Raw genomic sequence first — 6742 nt, forward strand, 5'->3', positions numbered from 1 at the left:
AGCATTGGTCTCCCTGCCAATTCAGTAATCCTGAATGGGATCATGGAATATTCTGGAATCCCCACTTATTGAATGGGGATAGGCTGTTCAACTCAAAGTTTTGTTTTTGTTTTTTGACAATGTAAGTTCAGCCTCAGGTCAATTTCCCTGACTATTCAGCTCAGATCTTGTCTACATTCTCTACTCTGACTTTGGTGGATCCTAAATAAAGAGAAACACATTTTAACATTACTAAATCATAAAGACTAATCATGTGGTAAGAAAAACAACAATATGGTACAAAAAACCAAACCTGTGATTGTTTTTTTCTTTTCCATCAAAGCAATTTTCTTTTGAAGACTTACTTTGAGAAAACACCATTTCAAACTATGTGAATCCACTATCAAATTACTAAACTTCTGAGTTAGGCAGGGTCTAAGAAGACATCTGGTCAAAACCTCTCTTTACAGAAGATAAAACTGAAGTTGAGAGGTAGAAAATAACTTAACCAAGATTACATAAGAATTTAGAATTTGGCTGGAAATGGGACAGCACCAAGGTTTTCTAACTCTTTCCATTATTATCACTATATCATTTGGCTTCTAAGTTGCTTTATTTACCTGAAGCAGAAAGTTTGTGGCACTGAGTGGATGGAAAAGGAAAGCTGGTGAGTCATAGACTTCATCTGGGGGTTATCTTTCCCATAGACCAACTATCCTACTTATAGAAACCATGGCCTGTCATAAGGTTTTACAAAGCTTTCTCTGGTGAGCTTTTCTACTCTTGGCTTCCTACCATCTCTACTTTCCTTTCTAGAGGTAGGAATGGGCTACCTACTTCACAGACCAACACATGCTTTTTTCCTAATTTTAGATTCTCTTAATGCAGACATACCATTAATACTTCAATATTTTATGTCCATTTTCTGATTAAATTCACCACAGCAGAAAAATGAATAAATGTCTTTCCAAAGTCAGTTAATAGGTAAAGGATCTAAACTCAATTCAAAAATTTTAACTTTACTGAGCAAAAAGAAAGAACAGCATTTCAAAAACTAGAGGATCTGATTCTGTTGACTGAGTAGTCACCATTTCTACATTTCTGCCAAATGAAAATTTTTCAGAACCAGTATGAACCCAGGAATCAGACCATATATCACTTTTTACTTAAATGTAGGCTAGTTAGAAAAAAATCCTTTTAAATATAATTTATGTTAGCCTGCAGAATTGTTGAAAAAGTATTTTGTTCTCTACCATCATAAAGGTCTAAAAATAAGAAATTATAAATAATTTCTTTAATTCTTTGAGTAATCTTGTGAGCAAGTCAGTCAACATTTATTTAAGCTTTTCCCAAACGCAGGGGTATTGATTAGTTAGGGAATAAATAAGCTCAAAAAACTTGGAATCTTCTTAACTATAGATAAGGAATTGTATTTTAATGAGAATATGCATTCAAGACCTATTAAATTAGAAACTTTGAGGGTGGGTTCTAGCAATATGTTTTTAACAAACCTCAAGATGATTTAGAGCAAGTTAAAGAATGATATAATCTGATTAGTGACATTGGAAGAGGAACTGGCTGTATGCAGCCCAGCCCGTACCTCTGCTTCTCTCGAGAGCCAGCCTGCCCAGTTTGCATGTTCCCTTTGCCATGGAGTGGAAGATGTCTGTCCCCATGAAGTAGGTCTGTGGCGTTCAGTGCTTCTTAGTAATTAAGTAGGAGAACTATAAGAAAAAACACAGCCACTATTGTAATAAAATGTTTAAACCCTTCCCTGAGTAAATAATCTACCAGGCAGATAAATTATAAGTAAGGATAAAAAAGATTTAGAGAATAACAAGACCCACCCACTGAAAGCACATAGAATACAGATCAACATCAAACACACGTGAAATGAAACAAATACTAGACTAGAAAATAAAGGTCACTGAAATTTTATGATTTTATTCTGCAGATCTAATGGACAGCATAGAGACCACAGTTAATGGTACTATACTGTATGCCTGGAATTTGCTAAGAGAGTGGATCTTAAGAGTTCTAAATGACATGCAGATGGCCAAAAATATTTGAAAAGAAGCTCAACATCACTAACTATTGGGGAAATGCAAATTAAAACCACAACCAGATATCATATCACACCTGTTATAATCAACAGGAAAAGTAATAACAAATGGAGAAGATGCAGAGAAAAAGGATCCCTCATTCACTGCTAGTGGAATTGCAAATTAGTACAGCCACTATTGAAAACAGTACGGAGGGTCCTCAGAAAACTAAGACTTGATCTACCCTATGATCCAGCAATCCCTCTACTGGGGCTTTACTCCAAAGACTTGAAAACCTATATCCAAAAAGATATTTGCACACTGATGTTCATAGCAGCATTATCCACAATGGCCAGGACATGGAAGCAGCTGAAGTGTCCTACGATAGATAATTGGCTAAAGAAGCTGTGGTACATATATACAATGGAATATTACTCAGCCATAAGAAGAGATAAAATATTGCCATTTGCAACAACATGGATGGACATCCACATAATCATGCTAAGGGAAATAAGCCAGACTGAAAAAGTTGAAAATCATATGATATCACTTATATGTGGGATATAAACCTAAAAGCAACAAATGAACAGGACAAACAAACAGAGACTCATGGACATAGATAATAGACTAGTGGTTACTAGAGGGTAGGGAATGGGGGAAGGGGGAAAGGTAGGTGGGGTAAAGGGGATTAAACATGTGGTGACAGAAAGAAATATAACTATGAGATTATATAGCTATAGTTAAATATATATATGCCTTACTATTAAAGTAATAGTAAATATATATTTACTCTGTAAATATATATATGCCTTACTATTAAAGTATACAGCTGAAACTGATTGGATTTCATTAACCAATGTCACCATAAAAAATAAATTAATTAAAAAATTAAATAACATAATAAAATAAAATATGAGTTCTTACACACACACACATAAAGAAACAAAGAAAGTGATTACTATGTGAGGTAATGGATTTTTTTTGAGGCTGATTTAATATCATTTCTTTAGATAACAGTTGTTTTTCGTATATACAGAAATAATGCAGTGGTAAGAACAGGACATAAAGAAAGAGACATTTCAAGAAGGTAGAACTTTTAACTATCTTGATTATTTTGCAGAGGACATGATTTGAACGGTAACCGAGAGAAGACTTTATATTTATTACTTTTGTTGATGTTTATTAAATGTAAGCATGATCACAGAAACTAAAGAAATAGGAGATTCCTTTGACATAATGATAAGGCCTAGGTTATGTTTGTGACTCACAAGTGAGAAAGGAGCAGGCAGGAAGCCAGGATGTCTTACCTGCAGCACAATTACCAGCAGCACCTGCCCAGAGGCAAGGCTGGCAGCATAGCAGCAGCATTATTCTGGCAGCAGCATTTTGCTAACAGCAGCTCTTCCCACTGCTATAGCAGCAGCCAATCTGGTAGCACTGCAAGTGGTGCAGCTACCATCAGTGATAGATGTTTTAAATAGCTTGATTGTGGTGGCCATTTGACAAGGCATACACATATCAAAACATCAAGTTGTACACCTTGATTACATACAATCTTTATTTGACAATTCCACATCAATTAAGTTGAAAATAAATTAAATAAAATAAGCCTTAGTGACGTCAGAAGCATCGCAGAGTGAGGGATCTCCCTGGATCTCTCCCCTTAAAATAACAACAAGCTGAACATCTACAACTCAACAAATAATACCTAACCTTCACACGAGCATGTGCAAGAGATCTGTCCTTCAGAGTATCTAAGCGTCCTCAGCTGCAAGGACAATTACAGGTGCAAAGGAAATGGGCGGAAAACGACGGTCCAAGCAAACGGTATCCAGAGAAAAGTGGGTGTAGCCCTACTTATATCTGATAAAACAGACTTCAAGATGAAAAGCATAAGGAGAGACAAAGATGGACATTTCATAACGATAAAGAGGAATCATACATTAGAAAGACGTAACACATCAATATATATGCTCCCAAACAGAGAACATTAAAATATATACAGCAACTTCTAACAGAACTAAAAGAAGAAACTGACAAAAACATAATTATAGTAGGAGACCTAAATACCGCATTGACAGCTATAGATAGATCATCCAAACAAAAAACCAATAAGGAAATATCAACCCTTAATGACACAAGAGTAATTAGACATAATTGACAATTATAGAGCCTTTCATCCCCAAACACCAGATTATACAGTCTTCTCTAGTACACAGGAACATTCTCAAGGATAGATCATATGTTGGGACATAAAACTAGCCTCAACATATTCAAGAGGACTGAAACCATACCAAGCATATTCTCTGACCACGTTTTAAAACTAAAGATGTAAAAAGAAAGCAGAAAAAAAACACTTGAAATCTATTTTATTTTATTAACCAATGTTACGTCAATAAATTTAATAAAAAATAAAAAATAAAGTAATAAAATAAATAATAATTCCATTTATAGTGTTAATTGCTTTATTCCATTGACCTCTTCCTTCATGAGCCTTGTTCAGTAAAGCATATTGTAGATCAATTCATAGTTTTTTGAGGAATCTCCATACTGTTTTCCATAGTGGGTCTACCAATTTCCAGTCCCACCAGCAGTGTATGAGGGTTCCTTTTTCTCCACATCCTCTCCAACATTTGTTATTACTTGTTCTGTTGATTATAGCTATTCTAACAGATATGAGATGGGATCTCATTGTGGTTTTGATTTGCATTTCCCTAATAGCTGGCGATATTGAGCATTTTTTCATATATTTGCTGGCCATTTGTATGTCCTCTAGGGAGAAGTTTCTGTTCAGGTCCTCTGCTCATTTTTTGATTGGATCATTTGTTTGTTTTGTTTGTTTTGCTTTTATTGAGTCATACGAATTCTTTGTATATTTTAGATATTAGGCTCTTGTTGGAGGTGTTGCTTGCAAACATATTTTCCCATTTGTATGGTTGTCTCTTTACCATGTCGACAATTTCTTTTGCTGAGCAGAAGCTTTTTGTTTTGATGTAGTCCCATTCGTTTATTTTAGCTTTTAGTTCCCTTGCCTTTGAGGTCAAATTCATAAAATCCTCTTTAAGTCTAAGGTTCTTGAGCTTAGTTCCTATGTTTACTTCTATGCATTTTATTTATTCCGGTATTATATTCAGATCCTTATTCCATTTTGAGTAAATTTTGGTATATGGTGATAGACAACAGTCTAGTTTCAATCTTTTGCAGATGGCCTTCCAATTTAACAAGCACCATTTATGGAAGAGGCTTTCCTTTCTCCACTTATATTTTGGCATTTTTGTCAAAAATTATTTGCCCATATAAATATGAGTTTATTTCTGGACTCTCTCTTCTGTTCCACTGGTCTGTGTATCATTTTTTTTTCCCTTCCAATACCATGCTGTTTTGATTACTGTTGCTTTGTAGTATAATTTGAAGTCGGGCAGAGTGATGCCTCCAGTCTCATTTTTTTTTCCCCCTCAGAATGGCTTTGGCAAATCGGAGTCTTTTGTGCTTCCATACAAATCTGATGATTTTTTTGTTCTATTTCTTTAAAATTGCTGATGGGATTTTGATGGGGATTGCATTAAATCTGTATAATGCTTTAGGTAATATGGTCATCTTAACTACGTTGATTCTTCCAATTCAAGAACATGGAATATCTTTCCATTTCTTTGTGTCTTCTTCGATTTTTTTTTTAAATAGGGTCTTGTAGTTCATTATATAGGTATTTCACATATTCTGTTAAATTTAGTCCTAGGTATTTTATTCTTTTTGTTGCAATTGCAAAAGGAATAATTTTTTCCTTTCTTTTTCCAACACTTCATTATTAGAATACAGGAATGCTATGGAGTTTTGAACGTTGATTTTGTATCCAGAGACTTTACTGTATTTGCTTATTGTTTCTAGTAGTGTTCCTGTGGAGTCTTTAGGGTTTTCTATATAGAGAATCATGTCATCTGCAAATAGTGACAATATGCCTTCTTCGTTTCCTATTCGGATGCCTTTCATATCTTTCTCTTGCCTGATTGCATTTGCTAGGACCTCGAATGTTATGTTGAATAACAGTGACAATAGTAGACAGCCTTGCTTTGTTCCTGATTTTAGAGGGAAGGTTTTTAGTTTTTCGTCATTAAATATAATGTTGGCTGAGATTTTGTCATATATGGCCTTTATTATGTTAAGGTACTTTCTTTCTATACCAATTTTGTTAAGTGTTTTGATCATAAATGGATGCCGTATCTTGTCAAAGTCATTTTCTGCATCTAGTGATAGGATCATATGATTCTTATTTTTTAAATTTGTTTATGTGGTGTATCACATTAATCAATTTGCATATGTTGAACAATCACTGTGCCCCTGGGATGAAGCCCACTTGATTGTGGCGTATTATCTTTTTAACATTTTAAAAATGTTGCTGTATTTGGTTCGCTAGTATCTTATTTAGGATTTTTGCATCTGTGTTCATGAGAGATATTGGTCTATAGTTTTATTTTTTTGTGCTATATTTACCAGGTTTTGGTATCAGAGTAATAATGGCCTCATAAAATGAGTTGGAAAGTATTGACTCCTCTTCAATTTTTTAGAAGAGTTTGAAGAGAATAGGTATTAAATCTTCTTTGAATGTTTGGTAGAATTCACTGGTGAAGCCATTTGTTCCTGGACTTTTACTTTGGTGGAGGTTTTTGTTGACTGTTTCAATTTCCATACTACTGATCATTCTATTTGGATTTTCCAGTTTTTCT

This window comes from Pteropus medius, unplaced genomic scaffold, assembly GCF_902729225.1.
Source record: "Pteropus medius unplaced genomic scaffold, Ma_sr-lr_union100, whole genome shotgun sequence".
Lineage (NCBI taxonomy): Eukaryota > Metazoa > Chordata > Mammalia > Chiroptera > Pteropodidae > Pteropus > Pteropus medius.